General features: G+C 37.2%; 1 protein-coding gene across 1 annotated transcript in view; it reads left to right on the forward strand.

The window, feature by feature from the left end:
• The first annotated feature begins 9,794 nt into the window (after nucleotides 1-9,794).
• The window catches only part of LOC122400992 (protein windpipe), a 32,558-nt gene continuing 19,786 nt past the window's right edge, over nucleotides 9,795-22,566 (forward strand). The window contains exon 1 of the mRNA XM_043402821.1: nucleotides 9,795-10,112. The gene's annotated coding sequence lies outside the window, so the exon portion shown is untranslated. The remainder of the gene's footprint in view (nucleotides 10,113-22,566) is intronic.

Consider the following 22,566-nt stretch of genomic DNA (forward strand, 5'->3'; position numbering starts at 1 on the left):
CAAACATGAAGCACCGTCGACATTAGCATTACCCAGTGTGCACCACGAGGAGGTTGTTCGATTGAATTTTACACACCATGTGGCCCTCAAAAGGACTGTTTTTATAGTTCTCTCTATTCGATCATAAAAATTTCAACATTCATATTACCTTGATGCCCTCTATTAGCGGCATCTCTGATCGTATTTAGAAGATTACCATCCAAATATTTGACATGCCTTTGATGACGAGCAAATCCTAAAAACCTTAAAACATTTGCAATGTGTGCGCATGTACCCAATGTTTTGGCGCCAGATTGACAGGTGCAGTAGTAACCATTTATTACTTCCTCTTCTAGTTCCAGTTCATTTTCGGGAATGTGGGATATAAGAACTTGATGTTTGGTACGATTCCGAAATTGTGAATAAATTTTTAGTCTTCTAAGGCTATTATCTACCAACGAAGTGTCAATCTGTAATTCATCGTCATCATCTTTTTACAGCAGAGGGTTAGGGGGTCAAGGGGTAATATTTAAGGGCCCACAGTACTACTATTGAGTTTTAGCGCTACCTTCATCAGCGTTTAAAAAGTGCTTTGAAGACTGGGAGAAGCGTTAGCGTATGTGCTTTGCTTCTGATGGGGCCTACTTTGAAGGCGACAAAATAAATTTCGATGATTAAGTAAGCAATTTGAGTTTTATTTACAAATTCTGGGTACTTATTTTACATAATGAACGTTTTCACACATACTCGTACGCGAAAGAAAGATTCTACTTTATCGGGGCATCCGAGTTTGAAAGCTGGTCGAGGCAATCCGTGAAAATCGCCCAAAACGTTATCGTGCGACAACGTGCGGTCACAATGTCGCGAAGATGACTCGCCAGATCGTTTCGACACTGGACTGGGAAGTTTGTACCTCTTGCGCCATGCTCACCTGACCTTGCCCCATCGGAATTTCACTTTTTTCGAGCGGTCAAACACAATCTTCATGGGAAGAAGTTTGACGATTAATCTAAACTCAAGTTCTTTGGCTCGCTACCGCCTAAATTCTGGGAAAGGGCCATCCCGTGGCTAATAGACGCGAGCACGCGATTGATCATTGCGGTATATTGTTAACGAAAAAAAAAGAGTTGCACGTTCCGTAACATCGGTAATTATTTACTTTAGCGATTCCTTACCAATTTCGATGACCTTGTAATATGTTGTCAAGGTCACTGTTATGAAGATTTTTTCTTTATACATGTTACCGTCGTATGTAAGTAAATAAATATTTCTCGATTCGATACCCTTACCATCGTACTAAAATTTGATCCGATTCTAAAAGTAGAACAGTACCTTTCAAAATTCATTAGCGACTGGCTAGACGCAGAAAATTTTTACATAACCTGTTTATCGCGTACATATCGTCTGTGAATTTTACTTCTCGCGCGTGCGACATCCACGTCAGCCAACTTATCGGGTAAAACTGATCGCTAGAAATCGCGTTCGATTTGCTCGTCATCGAGTGCTTGAAAATTCCGAGTACAGATCCTAAGCGAGCCATTGGATGCTTGGGAATCTACGTATACGCGAAGTCCAATACACGACGATGCGGCGGATCTCTAGTTTGTTAGCTATCGTCGATACAACTGAGAAATAGATGATTCCTCGCGAATAAATAAGTAGAAAATGCAAAACGAGCCTTCGTTCCTGAGCAAACAACTTCGAAAAGTCTGCGTTTATAAGTGACATCAGTGTCGGAGTATTAATTCTTTAAAGAAAACAGTATTGTGACCTTTGATTTTATTCTCTTCTGAAATATTCGAGAAATAAAGACCTAAGAAAGAAGTTATCGTTGTTCGATCATAACGAAACACAAAATTATTAAATAAAGGATTAATAATGATATGAAATGCTTGCGATTTGCTTAATCCTAACGCCGCCTGTGTGTCTCGAACCCTTCTTTCGTTAATACCTTGTATGTAACGAGTACAATTACATAACTAGAAGTTGCGATGCAAGACAATAGGAGATTAACCTTTTGCAGATGGTGGTTGGATATACCAGACAACAGAGATGAACAGAATTATTACCCAGATGAACATTTCGAACAGTGAATAAAAGATAAGGAACTTTTTATCCGTTTCGCGTTGAATGGAAATTAGAATTTCCATTATCGAATCGGTTTTATCAATTTCGCTCGTCTCCGTTAAACGACATACTTTTACAATTTTTTACATCGAGAAATTCTGTGGAAACTCGTGGTTAAAAAATCACGAACACGTATGCAAACGATTTTTCTCACGTTCTTGCACCAAAATGTCCTCAAAAGGTTAATAATGCCATTCTCGATAAACCATCGAATCCAATCGAGTAAAATTGCTTGGCTCGCTACGCCGCAAGCCATAACGCGAATAATTTATACCGAGTTTCCATGACTTGTCTGATAACATCGATATCGAGAACGGCTTCAAGTAAATACGAAATGTTCTACGAATCAGATAACGTGACTTTTTACGTGCCAGGGCAGATATATTTCTAAGAGGCACCGTTCCCATTAAATAAAAATGTACCCGTGTTCGATAGTATCGTACAGTTGCGGTATTACGGATACCATTATCACATTCCGTGTACGTTGTATCGCGAATTGGCTACTTATGGTGAAGAAATATCGAAGTGAAAGTGAAAATCAACGGACAACTGATCGCTGAAATGCGTAAAATGATTTTCGTAATAATGCATGTTCGTTTAATCGATTAAACATCGAGGAAGTACATAGCTCGTCGCTGAAACTTTCGACGAATTCTAGATTTTCAGTTATCCGATCTTTCGTCATAGGAAACGCACGGTTTCCTTGAAATTCTTCAAATTGTCTTCGACGAACGTTACTTTTGTTTCGATTATCGGAACGTTTTTGGAGATCCCTTGCATTGATTTTATTTTCAAATTTTGCGAATTAATTTAGTCTATCGCTGGTACTCCGATTCGATGTCTTGTACGTCTTCAAGGTCAACCGGAAATTCGAAAGAGGTGGTCGGTTCTGGGGAATTAGCACTGACCTAGGGAAGGCCTCGAGGTCGTCGATGGCACACATTCCGAGTGTGTCTATATTAAGTTAACTGCTTCATAGCTGCCGATTGGATAGCTGGTTTACCATTGCCAATGTATAGCTATACGCAGGGCATAGGCAATGCCAATTGCACGCATCCGCAAATTTGCCACCAACTGGCACGCTTATGTTATAGAGTTACTGCGGCTCTACCTAAGTGGCTCCTCTCTCTAAGACACCAAGTAAAGGTGTGCTCACAACGATTTCCTTCTTCCATCCTACGAACATTGGTTTCCATAACTGGAACTATTCTATTAGTTTAGTACTCAGATATTTAACTACGACCATAATTCAAGCATTCAAGCATTCAATATTCGAATATCAGAGAAAGGGCAGAAACAAAAATTTTACTGAAAAGATAGGGACAATAGAAATTAAATAATATTATAGGGAAGCTGATAATCTGTGATATTTATCTAAAAATGAAATATTTAGGAAAATCCAACAGGTGTACAGAGAACAATTTTACTATATTATCTTCGTAAAGGAAACTCGTCTTCCTTTAACACAGAACTTCTTCCATCCTACGAACATTGGTTTCCATAACTGGAACTATTCTAATAGTTTAGTACTCAGATATTTAACAACGACCATAATTCAAGTATTAAAACATCGGTATGTAAATATTATTATTCGAATATCAGAGAAAGGGCAGAAACAAAAATTTGGCTGAAAAGATAAAGACAAATGAAGTTAAATAATATTATAGGGAAGCTGATAATCTGTGACATTTATCTAAAAATGAAATATTTAAAATAATCCAACAGGTGTACAAAGAACAATTTTATTATATTATCTTCGTAAAGGAAACTCGTCTTCCTTTAATACAGAACTTCTTCCATCCTACGAACATTGGTTCCCATAACTAGAGCTGAAGCTATTCTAATAGTTTAGTAACAATGAACATAATTCAAGCATTCAAACATTCAAACATCGGTGTGCAAATATTATTATTCGAATATCAGAAAAAGGGCAGAAACAAAAATTTGGCTGAAAAGATAGGGACAAATAAAATTAAATAATGTTATAGGGAAGCTGATAATCTGTGATATTTATCTAAAAATGAAATATTTAGAAAACTCCAACAGGTGTACAAAGAACAATTTTACTATATTATCTTCGTAAAGGAAACTCGTCTTCCTTTAACACAGAACTCGATCGACCGTTTCGCAAGTTACAAACGTAGGCCTTAATGTGGAAGGAAACGATATTATATCAGGCTAGCACCTGCATCGTTGGTTGCCACGCATACCAAGGTTGCAGCGGGAAACGATGCAAGTTATTCACTTATGATGCAGATTTACCTTCGATGATCCGTAACTAATGAGAATTCTGAGATTACAAGTCCCACGTAGTCACGAACTGTTCCAGTTGGAACTTCGGTTTCGTATAAAAGAAACCGTACGTATAAGGATGGTCAACATTTAACGTGGCCTTAATCGCGTCCAGGCGCGTAGCTACGAGCGTTTCCTAAAGCAGCGATGCACGGACACGCTGCTCGTCTTTACTTGTCAATGCTCATTTCCATCGCATCGATGCGTTATATCGGGCGCCATTGTTTCGCAACAGCGATAAAGAATCGCTACAATATCATTCTAAGACTCTAAGACTCTAGTATCAAATACTTGCGTAATATTTTCAAAATATTATAAATGCCTTTCTGTTGCGGTAAGTGAAATCAAATTTTTCATAAGGAAAATGAAAATTACCTAATTTTCAATTACTTACGAAAATTAGTTCCTCTTTTAGCGGTTCTTTGTTAACTCCCTCCCTTTGATCTCTTCTAGATCCGCCATTGGGGGAAATATTCATGGTAAAGAAAGCCATGTTTCGTATAAGACGTTGTGTTTCTATTATTAATTAATCGGGTATTTTTATATTTTTCATAATTGTAGTGGAAGGGCCTGAAGTTGTACCCAATAATATCAATAACACTATTATAACACTTTCTATAAAAATTTTCACGATATTGACTTTGATTTTCACGAACATTATTGCTCGAACTTGTCATTTTAATAATTTTCTTCTGGTAGCAATATTTTAAGATCGTATCGTGCAACAATCGATCGTAGAATTGGGACGGAAGAAGTATTTGACCACGATTCTTGACTACGTATCGATATTTGACCTGAAATCGGAGCGAGGCATTTTTCGAATCAATTTTCATAAATTTTCATATTATTTGAATAAATTTTATTTATACGCTACATATATACCACAAACATTACACGAGTACCAGATACGGGGTGTTCGTTCGAAAACTTTAAATCCAAGCACCTCGAAAATAACACAATATTGGCAAAAATGTTACATTAAACAGTTTCTTAGTTTCGAGGGGGAAATATATCCGACTCGTTTATTTTTTATTTCTCGAACGCTTTTAACACTTTAATGGCTGCACGTATCACGCGAAGACCGTTGTCCGTCACCACTGATATTGTAGACCAAAGTGAAATACATGAAGATGCTAGGAATATTATTATAAGGAATTATAAATGTAACCTCCCTTAACAAACGTAATAAGTTGAATGTATGATGAAATGGTGGCTGATACAGTAGATCACGCACACGTGACAGTGGCCAACGTCTACTAGCTCGCAAAGTCATGCATACGTGACAACGGCCGTCAAAGTGTTAAGATTTTAAAAGTAACTTAGAGTTACCAAATTCTAATAAATATCGACCAACGTCGATGGTGTCAATTTTGACGCGCGTGAAAATAAATCCGTGCAAGGATGAAAATTGATTCGTTGGTTGCAAAGGAATCTCGTTGCCCGAAATGGTATTTGGCCAACTCGTCCCGCAATACGTATGGCCCTAATCGTTGATGCGCAATGGTTGTATGCTTACCGGCAGTGAGGCAATAGACGGTGTTAGTCGTTTAGCTCGACTCGATTCGCTACTTGTCCCTCGTCTCTCCTTCACCGCCAGCAAGAATCTCTTTCTGGGTCAGAAAATATACGACGAGCGTCGGTCGATATGACTAACAATAAGTCATCGACTCGATGCCACCTCGGAGAATTCTCCTCGCTCGGGACTGTGGTCGAGGACGACGGAGACGCGAATAAGTGATAATCGATAATCGAACAGTGCGAGTTCGAACGGTTGTTCGTCGCGCGAGAAAACCGCCGAGGATAATCCAGAAATTAATGCGCGCCTCGACCGTGGTCACACACTCGGTTTTAACGGTTCGTTTTATCGCAATTCACTCGTTGCAAATTATGTTTTATGCGCTGGCAGTTTATCTTTAGTGCGATCTCGGGTGGACTTTACGATACCCAATCGCGGAGATTCCGAGCCCTGCTGGGAGAACCGAGCATTTCCCTTTTAATCGTACCTGGCTCTTTCCCGCAACAATCCCCGGGACCGTTTATTTAATTGCTGCGATTGAAAACGAGCGTCTGTTCTTATTTCGCACGATCGAAAAATAGACTTCCTCCAGTATTTTTTTCTCATCTCTTCTTCTTATTTCTTTTTAAATCTTGGAACAGAAAGCGTTGCGTAACTACCTTTTGCATGCAAACGATTCCTTGAAGTTGTATATCCGGCGATTTTCAACGTTTTTTTTTAATTTCGAATTACACCTACAGAGATCAGTTACACACTTATCGGCATTAAGGATCTCATTGCCAGAAATGGACATGATCGTGAATGATTAATAGGTCGATGGGATCAATAACTTCCGTCGCGCGATGATTATCTTTGCCTGTCGAAGTCAACTATTTATGGTAATAGATTTAAATGTATGCTCCCTTTCCTTCCAAAAGCTGTTGGACAATTTTCTGAACAGCTTCGCGCGTTCAGTATTTTAGTGGATAAAATTTAAAAGTGCGGAGGAAAGTACGGACGGGTCAAAATTTAATGAAACATTATGCTTGGAAATACGACGAATACGATGCTTTGTTAGGTCTATTGAGATTAGTATTAGCGAGAATTACTCATACATTCTCGAACCTCGGCAGGACAGAAATAGGCAAGAACGAAGAACCATTTTATTGGAAAAACCGATGATATGATTCATCAGAGAATCAATGCCATTCTGTACTATTAAAGAAATATATTTTATTTAGTCAGGAATATCGACGAGCCAATAATAAATAAATCTTAGTTAAAATAATTACGCTCAAGAATAACTCTGCGCGCAAGGAACGACTTTCGCAGGATTTCAGAGCGACAGGGAGTAAAGTGAAATTTCCAGGTTGTAGATTAGATTATTGTACACGTTTAGAATTTTTGTGTTGGAAATTCAATTTGTAGAGTCGAGAACTAGATAGGCAGATGGTGAAATGCAATGGATTAAGGGATCGTGACTATTATCGCACTGATTTCGAGTTACGCAACATCGATCTCGCGAATAGCGTGGGTCGCTAAGTGAATGATTAAACGTACCATTCTAGGTAATCTGTTGAGCAGAATTATTGCGAATGATTAGTTGCAGCCACGTGCCGAACCTCCGTGATTAGTGGTGAGTTTACTATAGGCAATAATCCTAACATTAGTAGTTAATTTGATATCGTTCGATTGTCTTGATCTCGTTCATCGTTGCCGTGTCGAAAACATTAATGACAATTGCTATTTATTTTAGTTGTTTAATCTCTTACGTAAGAAAAAGCGAAGTAAATTTTGAATTTGATTCGATCGATTGAACTGAGTATGAAACAATAAAACTAAGATCAATACGATCACGCATTTATCATTATATTCACAGTAAACAGACACTTAGTGTCTCGTGATTCACATTATCATAAAGTATAATAATTGTTACTCATAAATTGAAAAATGCATTTAATTTATTGGATAATTAATCGAATGGATAGTTCTCTTTCATTAAAACGAACTTCGATATATCGGGCTTTATCTTCGTCAACTTCAAATGTAAGTCAGGGTCAAGTTGCAACCCTGTTCTATATTCATCTTTAATTCTAAACTTAGCATCATAGGCACTAATTTAGAATATAGTACAATCTTACAGATACGTTGCACGATATAATCGTATTATAGAAAAGATACGTTTCCACTGTTAGAAATTTACGAAATGAAACGGAAATGCTGGATATCCACGCGAAAGATAGAAGCATGATTTTTCTCACACGAATTATGTTACGCAAGGTTTAGGGGAATTCTTTGTGCTGTGAAAATAACGTCTTACATGGAGGTTATCTGTATTGGCATAGAAAGATACACGCAATAAAACTAGTAGGCGAAAAAAAGAAAATCAGTGCTAATATTATACTTTTATCGTTTTATATTTATTATCTCGTACTCGAGTGTAATAAGGAAAAATGAACTTTGACATAGTCGATAATAAAACAGTCGCAGGGTAGCTTGGTAGACAATCGAAAAAGTTTATTTTTAAGGTATAATCCAATATTATCAACTCCATACTCACTGTTTTCAAGAATGTTTCGCGTTGATAGCATAAATGTCTCAGTTTAAATTCTGTTATTTGTGTATTTTTCACAATCCAATTTCGACAGATAAGATGTGGAAGTCGTGGACCTCCTGGGATTAGTATTGCTCGATGTACACCACGCGGTGTCATTATTTCACACGTGTTTGTGATTAGTCTGTCTAGTTCGTTCAATGTGTTGACATTGCAATGTCAATACCCTTGACTTGCCCTTTTAATTGAGGCATATATTCATGTCACGATATTTAAATTCAACATAAATCATTAACAAATAATATTTACAAACTGGGCGGATCAATAACTCAATTTTCATCCAATTTACTTAAAATTTAGTACGGTGGTTCCTAATACTATTCGTCGTGGTGTTAAAAGAAATATTGATTTTGTCACAGTTTTTTCAGATTTTTCTTCAAAGTTCCACAACTTTATAATAAATAATTTTCAAAAATCCGTACGAAGCTACTGTCTAATAGTTTAAGAAAATTGTATGATTTCTTGTTTCACAACATGCAGTCAAAAATCACACGTCCGCCGGTTTCTAACAAATTTTTTAAGTCCTCTCACGCTAGTTCCCATTATGGTTATGATAATTAATATTTCTATACGGTACAAGAATTAGTTAAACAAATTAATTAAACATTTATCAGAAAAAGTTTCATAGTTATATCCAAGAAATTCTTGAAAATTTGCCACAGTGGTTTCCCTCCTTAAAATCGCAGAACGCGTAAATATTATTTTTTAACAACTTATGTTGAATTTGTTTGGTGTAATGTCATGAATACATATTCTAATTAAAATAAAAATCGTATTTTAAGGTAATCGTCAACATGAAAGGTACGAATAAATATACGTGCGATCACTGCCCGAAAATCTAGTGTTAAAAATATCGACGCGTTACCGGTAGAAAAATATTTCAACGCGATCGTTTCGACTAATTTTCGGCCGCGCGCCGTTTCGCGAGGTTCCTGGTTCGCGTCGGTTCTGCGATGCGCGGTAGCGGAGCGCGTTGCGAAAATGTAATAAAAATATAAGCCAGGGTTCTTCGTCCTTCCAACGAGAATACCCCCTTGGGCGAGTAAAAAGTATACGAAACATCTAATTACGGTTCTCCGTCGGCCCGTGGGCAACGGCGTTAAAGGACAAACCAGGGAGGCCCGGCGCGGCGCTCCTCCGGAACGATTTTACCGGTTCCCCGAGACAGATCGCGCACACCTATCGCTACCAAGTGTGCATCGCGAAACGTGGTGGGGCCGCGAGAGCGAGCGGAGAGTTGGTAGGCTTGCCCGACTGACTACGTTCTCTCACCCGCGGTCTGTCAGAGTCCACAGTCCTAACTCGGCCTCAGGCTAAGATAGATCGTATCTTTCGTCGGGTTCGATCTTGCCCGCGAATTCGTCTCGCGCGCGCGTTAGGTCTCGCCGGCCCTGATCGACCTCCGCTTCTCAGCTGCGACCGATCGAACGGACCATCGAGTGTCGACGGAACCGTCTCCTTTTAACGCGCGTCGCGTCGATAACGTTACGCCGAGACAGTTTCTTCTCGGCTCGAGTCTTGGTTTCAAGTGTCGGTGAACTTCCAGGACCCCGAGGATACTTTCCTGTTCCCAGGATACAATACCAAGAGCCAGGAACGCAGGAGGTAAGGGATACCCGGTGCTTCCAGGCAACCTTTATAGATTTCGTCTACGATGGGCATCATTTATCCAGCAACAAATGGACATTTTTTATTTGTTCGTAAACTAGCTCCTGTTTTTAAAAAAAAGTACTTTGACGGATCTGGTTTACGTTGATCGAAGATGATCGATAGGGGGATGATTAAACGACGATAGGGAAGGAAAATTGTTTGGTTTCATTGTGCTAGTAAGAATCACTCTTGTTTTGGCTTGTCCAGTAAATAGAGATTGATTTACGAATGAATCGAAGATATTTATTTGTTGTTGATTCGTTCGATTCGGGCGCGAGAATTCAAGCGCAGAGCGGAAGACGTTTTCGACTGGCGGTCGATCGCAGACCGCGGATAGAAATGCCATTCCTCTGTTAATTCGTCGCAGAGGTTTCGCATTGTGTCATTGGACACTGCCTGTAACGTCTTCAGCTTCGTATCAATTGTCATTTTTAACCGGACAGCACCGACGTATCACTCTTGTGCCAGGTTATTTTTATGACTTTTAATCCTGTATACACCTGCGTGCCTTTAAAGTCGGACAAATACCTACTATCTAAATTTTTTAAAGCCTAGTTTAATCCTGTTATCGGTATGAATCGTGGTTTTAAAAACTGAAATTAAAAATTTATTTTATTACCTGTGCATAACACGAGGATCGAGATAAAAGATTGACAATTTTTAAATCGTGTACCATCGGAGAAATATTTGTTAAATTTGTCAAATACGTTTCTGCCATTTGAATAGATTTCCTGTGGAAGATCTACGGTTCAAAGGTCATATCCTCGAATCGACGCGTAATTTTAATACTGATCGAAATCTAGATCCTTTCCAAACGAATACGTAACGCGGTCCTTTATTTTATACTCGGTCGTCCTTTCCTCGCGATGGAGATTAACACGCATTTCTACCTGTGTCCCGTGCAGACGGGTCTCGATGCATATCACGCGCGACTCATGACTTTGGTAAAACTGTCCTTCCGGTATTAAGAGTCGAGCCGTGTTTCTCTAAAATTAGAACAAAATGTTAGAAATTGACTAACGTAACCTCGAGACAGTCAGGGTCGGGGCAACAAGATGCAGGTCGAGTTTGTTTTGATCCGTGATAAACGCTGATAAACTTTATAACAAGCTCTCCTTTCTTAGTGAAAGACGAATAAACTGGAAAATATCAATGGAGCTATGGCAATTCAAGGAGAATATGGTTGTTCTTGATCGATGCATAAATACTGTCAGTAATTGTAAATACAAAATACAATTATCGATATTCGATCACCCCAGAACACAAAATGACAAGTTATATTTAGTATTTTAGATGTGGGTAATTTCAATTACAAAATCATAGAGTCAATACAAAATTACTTTTATTAATTCCTCTATCTACCATATTATATGATTATAGACCTTTCCTTCAATCTTATCTAGATGTTCGTTTGATAAACACAGAATTAACGCAGTAAATTACACGAAGAGTTTAGATTTTATAATAAGAAAACAAATCAGGGAGCTCGTTACGTGGTTCAGTAATTTTATGTTCATTACTTACGCTTGCTGAATAAACTGTTTCAGGCGTTAATTTACCAACTGTTCCTATTCTCCTTGTCACATCATTATTAGTAGTAAATCGATACTATTTAACTTTGAAAAGAAAATATTTCACCTCAAAACTGGAAAGAAGCTCTTCAGTTTATTGTACAGTCTCTGCTATCGACTTTTGCTTTCACATAAAAAATTGCACAACCCATATGTTATTCGTATCGTTTGAGCAGGCGACGATCTAATTATTTCGAGTCGCGTGTCTCTGTTGCTATCAACTATAAATAATTTCGAAAATCGCGGAAACTTGCTGCATTATTGGTTTTCAATATTTCTCGTTAGGTGCAACAGTAGCGAAGAAAATTGTTACGACGCTGTCAGGTTGACACACCTTCGTTACTCCTACAACAGCTTCATTCATTGCTTGCTCCCCACTCTGAACACTGGTCGACTATTCCTACCGGAATTTCAATGTTGAGTAACAATCGTAACTTATCTTCATCGATGCCTGTTCCATTCAGATTTTTACCGTCATCCTCTTCGTAGAGGATACCGACGAAGTTGCAACAGCAACGCGTCCTGGATTTATTTCATCGTTCGAGCGGAACTAATTTTCATCGTGGTAATTATTTCTGTCACGGCATAGGGATATTTGTGACGGATTGACACGTGTAAGCGTGATCGGAGTGCCACGTATCTCACGATTAGTCACGCGCACTAAGATACTTCCCGTCTACGGCTTGGGAAACAAGTACGTTTGTAATCATTATCGCGGCATAGTTAATATCAAGGAAAACGTTTCTTTCAGTAACTTGCACGAGTAACTTCTGTATTCGTTTGTTTTGTTACGTTTGATCGCATGTTGTACGAGGTGTTTTGCACAACGGAGTCATTTAAACGTACGAAGTTTGAAGATACAGCTTGTCTTCGTTGACACTCCGTGAAGAATATTTTTTCGTTTAATTTCATTTTATCGAGACAACGAAACAAACAAATTTCATAATATAAAAGAAATATCTAATCTAGAGCATTAACTCAGAAATAATACACGTATACCTAACGCAATAAGTATGTTTTGGACCGAGAGACATTGTGCATCAGTTCATTATATTATTTTCAATGGAAATGAGTTTAGAATGATTCTTCCTAAAAATTACCAGTTTTATTAATATTATACAAATATTATCAAACTATTTTTAATCTATACTATCTCTAACAATCCTGAGGTCGAGCGTTATCCTGGCAGAAGAGAACCTCTTTCCCTTGGACTTCGACTTGCGCCCGTTTCCTGTTAGGCCATTTATTTACTTGTTCTAATAGCTGACAGCAAATATCAGCATCGAAGATTTGCTCGGGTCGGAGAAGCTTATAATAAATTATCCTCGCGTGTTTCATCCTACATAAATCATTATTTCTTTGAAACGCAAACATTTTCTGGGTTCTAGTACTTTGTTACCACTATCGTTTTTCTAGAAAGTCATAAAGTAATTACAAAGTACTTTTCGTCGGGCTTTTAATTTTTTCTCCAAAAATTCAATGACATCGATATTCCACATGTAAATTAACGACATGAATTACTTTTTGGTTTACAAGAACTGTATCGCTATACTAGGTATGTTGGTTTAATTAAATTCGCCCCGACATACAAACTGATACTGTCACTGTCCTAACGCTGTCTGGTTATTATTATAAATCATTCGGGACTCCGTTTAACTCGATGCCTTCGCTCGGTAGCAAGTCACATCGGTTCTAAATGGCTCTATTGAGAGCGCGAATGTACCACCTCAAGGACAAAGATTTTAAAACTCTTAATTTTCTTAAGTGAGAATGCGATGACATTGGATTTGCTCTGAAGAGGTTTAAGCTTACACGACGCCTTTAACGTTTTGTTGCGTAATATCTATCCGCGTCGCGTGGAAGGTAGGTACCTAAGGTCATGCAGGTACTCGCGTATACCTAATTCTGAGTATGCGCATAAATTAAACCGTTCAGTTCCTTCCTCAAAATATATGTTAACGTGCACGAGAATCTTTTTACCATTCTACCAAGTGTCATGATACAAGAAAAAATTAGGAAAAATTAGAAATTGAATCATTTCGAGTGTGCTTGAATTGTTTTATACGTTTAACTGTTACAGTATCCGATGTAAATTAATTTTACTAAACAAGCCACAACGTAGTCCTCCGATCGAGAGAGTTACGCGTTCAATTAAGATAATTAACTGTTTTCCCCGAGGAAACTTCTCGATCGTTTGAAAGGATAGATTTCCAATCGCTTAATCGAGAGGATACGGATCGAGTGCAATTGCCGGCATTTAAACAATAATCGATAGAAATCCGTGCAATCAATTTGCGAATTGATTCATAATTGATATACGAGAAGAAGCTTATAAGTTTCGTTCGGTTTTGTTTAAAACGTCAGGTCTATTGTATATTTATTTTCAAGCGAACCGGTATCCCGAGGTAATAATAAACTCGTTAGTAAAATATTTTTCCGTACTCGTAGCGGTTGGAGGATTAGGCCTGAAAGCTGCGGCTTGTTAAAATTCACAGCGTGAATTTCATACCCGTTACCTCCACGATAAAACATCACGTTTACAATCAACGTTTTTCTGGTCGTCCTTTTATGATCCCGATAAATCAATCTAATGCAGTGGCTTCTCGGTCGTTAAACAAATTGTGCATCGTATTACGTTAATGCAGATTTGTGTCTTTTCCCTGTATCGTTTGAAAATCTGTAGTCTAATTAATTTCTTGTTACACGGGTGCAAGAAATAGATCCATAATCTCGGGATCACTTTGATCGTTCGTTCTCTTATTAAAGACTCGACGATAGAGAAGTCAGACGTTGCTTTTCGATATTCAAAAAGGAAAGAAGATTTTGTGATCCGGTCCTACACTACTCTCTTTCGGAGAATTTTATTTTTTATTTCGTTTTCCTAGATTGTTTTCATGGATCACTTGGGTTTTCTTGTTGGAGAATTTCCAGTTGACGATGCAACACTCGACGCGTCTATACCGTCGTGATAACGAGTTCCCAGGTGTTTACGACCACGCGACGTCATCGTACCCACCTTTACCATTTCAGTTGCCTCGATCCAACGAATTGCATTAACAGAACCGTGTGTTTCGTTCCCGCGTTTCTCTCTTGCTCCCTTAGTTATTTCTGCCGCGACCTTTTAACACCACGCCGGTATCGTTTGAGTCACACATTTTGCCCAACACAACAGTCATGATGGTCGAAAACTGTCCTTGTGGCGATCCCACGAATCGAACAAATTTTATTTACAATAATAAATAATATCAAATCTTGATTGTTGCGTACATTTTTAGATCTGTTTATATTTGATGCTACGAGTCACTGAAATGAAAAATAAAATTCAAGAAAATTGGTTCAAAACACTTAAAATAAAGTAATCGTATACGAGTGAAACGGAAGAAATATTGCAAGTGTTCAATAGATCGCTGGTTACGTCAATGAAATTAAAAGTCTTTATTTGTGCAATACATAATGACGATCAATCACTAACTTCCTGCTTCTTCTTTTTTTATTGTTCTCATTTTATTCTAGTAAGAACGTGGAATAATAACAGTAATAATGTTGCTAACTTCATGATAAGGTTGTTGAATCAAGCGACAAATGGATAAGAATATAACGCAGGGTGAGGCCAAACTTTTGTCTTTCATTTTAAATATTATTTTGACTAAACGTTCTTCATAATCAGAAAAATTATTACTTTACTTACTTTTTGGTATCGTAAACATTCCAGTTTCATTCAGAAAAGATATAGAAGATATAGGACATCTAGAAATAGTTTGTGAGTTGTGATAACGTTTTTAGTATCGTTTGAAATAATGTAAATGTAAAAATGATCGTTACAATCGATATAATTGAACATTTTTCGAAGAAAAAGCGCCACAATTGCGCAATATCGTGCGCAATCGGTGCGATTCGAGTAATTTAAAAATTGTTTTCAGATACCTGCAAGCTTCAGAGAAGGTTTTACGCGAGTTTGTTCATAAGTTCATCGGTACGCGATAACGTTATACACACTAAAGATAGAATAACGCAACTTTTATCTGTTTTCTTAACGTCATATCGCAAGAGTTCTTAGCGTCATTTGTTCAAGTACATAGAATCAAACGTAACTCTAATGAAAAATTTTGCTCTTATTCCATTAAAAAACTGTACTCATTAATTTCTGCTTTTTTCATCGATTACAAATCGATAATTAGTGACGCAAGTAGACGGTGTTAATTTCATTGAAATGTAAAGTCGGTGAAATGACTGGAAAATGTCAGACATTTCTAGTTACAGGTGCTTATTTTAAATCGTCTGTTATTGTTAGGTAATCCGAAAATTTTTTTATCCCTCGTTTACAACGATCTTTAAATAGAACACCGTGGTAGTAAATTTGTGTTAGCCTCTTAGCGTGTAGTATAACCGAAGAATTTTCAGACGCAGAAAAAGATAATTTTTATAAGCTTCTCCGCCTAATAAATCACTATTGCAAACTGTCATCGTATAATTTCTTGTTTTAGCAATTAAAATCTTCCTGCAAACGGAACGTTTTATCATTCGGCAATTAAAAGTCCTCGCATAAATTGAACGTTTTACCATTTGTTGTGCAATCGATGTGTGACATTGAAATTCATTTGCGAGTCGAGCATTTAATTAAGCATTCTTGGAATTGTTTCAAGTTGAAAAAAAACGAAGTACGCAGAGATTTATGAGTCCGTCTTACGATTAAAAAATGAAGGCAATAGAAATTGTAAATTGAAATTATATGAGCTAATTTTCAATTAGCACATATATGTAGCTTAATTGCTGCAATTATATTTTAAAGATTGTTGACCTACTTACCCTTTATGTCAATAATTCTGTACGAATAGCTTTATCGATTCGAAATCCATCCTTCTGCAAAAGTTAATTAACGGGTGACAATTACATCTCTGTAACGCAGGGTTTGCTGAATAAGCATTACTGATGAGTTCATTAGCAGCGAGTTGCAATTTAGCGAGATGACGATATGTTTCCAATATCTACACAGTTATAATTTTTCACTTCTTCTTGTTTTAACCAGTCAGCTGTGTTTGATGACTATATCCGTCGTGCGTAACATTTAGTTATTATTTGCTATTCAAATTGTAATTTTAGCAAAAAGTAATATATATTCGTAAATTTCGATATGTTTAGAATCTTTGAAGGCAAAATGGAATAAAACAAACAAGTGCACGCTTTGAATACAGGTGGCCACAGCTGACTGGTTAAAGAAATATCCATTACTATTTGTTTTCTCTTTAAAATAAAACACTGATTTTCTGTCTAATTTTACGTGCATTAACAATGATGTAATAACCAACGTGGTTCTAAGAAATATAATTAGTTATTTCGTTTACATAATTTTTTATTTTTGGTCTCTCAAAATTTTTAAATACAGTGTTTAATTCAAATGCTCGGTAAATTTAATTTAGCCTGTACCGCCATTCGTGTTCTCGCGAACGAAGCGTGTGCTGAACATTTTTATTCGCAGTGGTGACTAAAAAAAAACATAGTGGTCGATTAGGTTACCTGAAAATTGAATGCGTTCGCGTCTCGGTTACCTGTGCTCTCGAATTTATAGGTAATCAATATAGAGATCGGTCAACTGCTCTTCCCTTTATCGAAATCATCTTTCGGTGTTAATTACACGCCTACGATTAAACATTTCCCGCAAAACCGCAGGTCTGGTTATCCGTTACACCGCCTCCACAAAAGGCAACATGGAGCCAACACCTCAAATTACGCAGAAATATGGAGCCGATTAGCGGAGTTTGTTGCTCGATCGAGCCTCGGTTAATTCATGAAACTCCGTCGATCATGCGATGCACGTGCCGCGCGTGTGAATTTTCATGAGTGTCTCGTGCCTTCGCGAAGAAACAGTAACAACAATGTTCAGAACAGCGCATAAGAAATAGAAAATAAAAACGAAATTGTAGAAGTTAATAAAAGTCCAAACGAGACGAATATAAGATACAAGAATCATATCATCGAAGTTATAACGAGGTCGTGAGACGCCAGCGTTGCATGTGCGCAAGGTAGGTGCGTAGAAGATTAGTCTCTGTTCGCTGTTACACGATAGAGATAATAGAATCGATACATTTTTGCTAAAAGGGATAGTACTATCATGTGTGATTTTAATACGTCGAAACGTTCAGTGAATACTACGGTAGCTTATCAGTGGTTACGTCGACATTCGTCTAACACTAATAATATATCAACATTTTCATTAACGTTTCCCAGTTTAAGCATTTAATCTGCAAAGACTACTTGTAAATACTGAAATTGTTTATCCATCTGGCTAGAATATGTGCATAAGGTTAAAGTTGTTGATGCAAAGTATCAAGATATCTTATTATCAAACAGAATCATAATATTTAGAAACACTTGTTTCCAAACGTATCCAGTGAATCGAATTTAATCTTTTAAATAAATATTATTAAATTAGAATTAAATCCGAATATAACAACATTGATACGCGGTTTTGTTCTTTAAAAATGCGAGGGTTGTTGATTTTAATATAAAAAATAAAATTAATGTCGACGTCTGCAATAGTCTCGGACAAAAACAGCTTGCAAGATTTTATTTGACTCACCCTGTACAAGATTACGGATAAATATACGTTCACGGTGCATAGACGAGGTACTACCGTATGTTATTAATTTAACCTCGTTACTTCGTATGACTTGGAAGTTTAGCATTTCAAAGTTGACGGGCAAATTGTGCAACATAATTTTTCATATGGACAGTTTTAATGGAAACTCCTAATGGAAACACATAGAAGTCTATAACTGTGGGATACTTAGTTTGTTTCTTCAATACCAAAAAGCAGGATATTATACGCAACGAATAGCATCAATCTCTTCAGAATTTTTACAGAATTTAGTACGTATTAAAAATGTGCAAAAATTACGGCGAACCTGAAAAAACCAGTGTGCCGTTACAGGGTTAACCTAGAGGACAGATTTAGTTTCCTTCGTGGGTAGAGAAAATTACAAAACTTCAAGGGCTCATTGTTTAAGGTAATTAATAACATTGTAGTCGCATGAATTAGTTTAATGGATCCATTTGACAGACCGAGGGTTAACTCGTACGTGGTACAGTCCGAGATACCTATAGGATACACATTTATTATGCACATTTACGTTCTGTAGAAACGTGAGTCTTTGTAATCGCTGAAATCTTGCACACGAAAGAAATTTCAACATCCTTCGTAACCGAAGAAGTCGATTAGCATAATTTCATTGAAACAATGTCGCAACAATATTTAAATATATACTCGAGAGACAGATTTTTTATTAATAAGTTGTTCTGTTAGCTGTTTCAAGAACTGAACCATATGTCTGTACTAGTTTCTCCTAGATGTGTTCCATGAGCATGCCATTTTATTCGAATTGTTCCATTTATTTTAATTTACGTAACTGGTTGAACTTTACACTTACGATAACCCACAAAATGAACACGTGGTTACATTTTCCCGGAGAGTAGAATGGCTACGGAAAAGTCAGCCTCTGTACAAGGAAACAATTATTTTAAATAATCGATCAATATCATAGTTAAAGAAAAAAATTTGTTTTCCATGTTTATAATCAATCTACATTGATTATTGCATAATAAAATTACTGTACAATTTTTTATTACAAACCACCATAAACGCATGGGGTTTCCAACCTAGAAGAAACAAAAAGCTCGATTTTTAGTTAAAACGTTCCAATTAATTTGAATTTAAACTTCCACCGAACGAGGAATCCATTTCTTTTTTAATTTTACAGAACTTTTATAAACAGTTACTTAAATTTTGCGTTTTTATCGTAACGGTGACAGATTTGTGAATCACTGGGCCGTATAAAGATTAGAAGGGCGATTTCTTCCGATTAGAAAGTTCCGACGAATAATGAGTCACATCGAATCTACGCGAATATCCGTCGCGGAAGGTTTGGACGAACCGTGAAGCGAGGAAAGTGGACAATCGCATTTTATTTTTTTACACGGTCGAACTGCAGAGTAGAAAAGGACGTTACCGATTGCAAGCAGCGCGACATTAGCAATGCTGATAGGCCCCGAAGACGACAGAAATGACGCATGACCTCTGCGTATTTATTTAATCCCCTCGCTGTCTCCCGTTAGTCGTCTCCATTTTGTTCGTACATGTGTCCGTGCTGTTCGAAGCGGTTAGCGGCGTTGCGCGCGGCCCGCGTTACGTTTGCGGTCTGCGAAACCAACGTGGACGACGAAAACGATCGTTATTGTGGACAGCCCCGGGTCGTGCACGGTGAAATTCTGACGTAATGTCGCGATACGGTGCGTTACGCAATCTACGAGTCGAACGATGGCCCGAAACGCTCTGAACACCTTGATTTACACGCCGTATGCCGGAAACGGCCGCGCAATCGTCCGTTCGGCGAATACCTCTAACCAGAAGGGAAAAGTATAGCGTTTCAGTAACCTATATTAACCTGTCAGCCCTTATATAAATTACCAAAACCATCTACGAACGGTCAGCGACGAATCTGGAAAAATTCAAGGGGGGAGGTTTCGAAAATTCCACCCCTAGAAATCATAAATAGAAAAAGATTATAGTTTTCACTTATAATACAGTTTTTTCATCACAGAGGGCGAGAGTCCTTGCAACCCTTTAATTTTTATTAAATTTTGTATTATTTACCTTCTTTTTTGGGCATGAATTTTGTCGTAAAGTTATAGTAAACTTCTTCGAAAAATTACAAGAAGGTAGGCGCAGAAAGTAGCAATCTGTTTCACATAATTTGTGAAAATGTTTTTTTTTTAGAAAATACCATAAACCTGAAATTCTCCAAAAATGTAATCTCAAGCCAGTACTCTTCGGATGACACTTCATTTGTATTCTCCAGGGCAATGTAGTTGTTACACAATTTTTCATATTTTCCTTCGAATACATAGGTACAGATAGATATACATATAGTCATGGTTATTCAATAACCAGGGTGTCCCAAGTGTCTTGTCGGGAGAAATCAGATACAGCGATGATTTCGCTCTCATACTTTCCCGAAGCTCTTACCTGGCTTTTTTATGACGTGCTTCGTTGTAGTGGACAATGCGTCGGTAGTGCACAGTGCATAGAAACAACGTAAGAATACAGTACTAGATAAAAATATAAGACGCTTGGCAATTTTTATATTGTTTATATTTAAAAGAAGAAAATGTATACATCAGCTGACTTTAGTTGGAGTATTTTGCGAATAGAATTGTTTAAGCAAAAACAGTTTATTCGCGAACAGAAAGTTCCGTAACTTGCGAAACTCGTTGGATCAGAAGATGCCTGATTAAACAATGCCATTTAAATACTCGTTCTTCTACATTTTCTACGCGTTTAGTATCATTAAGCTTTGGAACTAATGAGCGACATTCTCACAGTGCGGTGTTCAAGTTCTTTAATTATACTCACTGAACTTGTTCCAGTGGGTAGATATTTTCTAAAATATCTGTGTCGTTCTGTTCGATATCGTATCGGCAAGGAATATTTCAATGAGATCATTTTTCGGTTATACAAACACTCGTGCCAGAAAATACATTTGTACCGTCATTTCACAAAAGATTGTGCCAGATAAGATAAGATAAGATACGGCTTACACTTGATATATCGCTATCCTATATGCTGTATACTCTTTTTTTTAATTTAAAAACGCGCAAACGTAACATGACATTCGTTCGTGTATTTATTAGAGAATTAATGAAACACATTTACGTAACAGTTAGCAGAAAAATTCGGTAGGTTATCGGTGTACCAATATCTTTATCGCATGGAATATTTGTTAATAAAGACGAAGATTAAATAGAATCGCTTGTCATCTTTTTAACAATGCGAGGTATATGTTTTCAAAATCAGATACCTAGCAGAATTTTTTTCTCGAAAGTACGTAGGATTTCGGTGGTTTGTGTATTCACAAAAAATGATTATAATTGACTCCTGCAACCAGAAATAATTTTTTCAAAATGATTTAAAACTTTTTAATTTCGTTGAAAAATTTCTACACTTACTGTCGATTTTTTTTAAAAAATTCGTATTTGATTTTTAAGAAATAAGTTTGACGTTAAACAGAAATGATGTTTAACACTTTTTTGTAGGTGTCTATTAGCGATTGAAGTAGTCAATCGACGAAAGTAATTATCAACCTTTGATTAGAGAAACTAATCGTTGAATAATCGACAATTGAATTAATTGATTGATGAAAGCAATCGTGAATCATCGATTGAAAAAGTCAATTAAAGTTGATTTTTAAATGAAAATGAACTGGAATTTAATCATTGAAAGATATTCGGATAAGATTCTAATATCACTACGACACGAACTTCAGTAGTCGATCAATTATTCTTTTGACAACTGAATTACAAAATGGAAAACGTTAACTTATGAAAAATTACAACACGATAAGATTATAAACTGTGTGTTATTACATATTCCATTGGAGTCTACGTAAGTCGTGTCTATTACTTCCTACATTGTCGGATTTACCGTATGTGGAATTGGACTACATTTCGACTATCGAGCATGAAAACGATCGAATCGTAGAAATAACGTTTCCAGATCCGGCTAGGTCACGAATGAAAGTCGACCAAAGTGGATGCAGCCTGGTCACTGGATTCGACTTTATTGCACGACCTTTCTTGCTGCAATGTGAGAATCGGTTGTAACGAGCCATGATATGCCTGTTTCCGGGGTTTAACTGACCCTGCGAGCAATTTAGATCGCACGAAGAATGTCGACGAGTCCGGTACTCGGTCAAATTTTTCCTGCTTTGCTCCTGAGATTTATTTCGCGTCTCGCGGAAGTTTGAAATTGTTAATATCGAAATGCCTGCATTTAAAGAGCATGTAAG

The sequence above is a fragment of the Colletes gigas genome, unplaced genomic scaffold, assembly GCF_013123115.1.
Source record: "Colletes gigas isolate AHSC1104 unplaced genomic scaffold, ASM1312311v1 Colletes_gigas_Sc00021, whole genome shotgun sequence".
Classification (NCBI taxonomy): domain Eukaryota; kingdom Metazoa; phylum Arthropoda; class Insecta; order Hymenoptera; family Colletidae; genus Colletes; species Colletes gigas.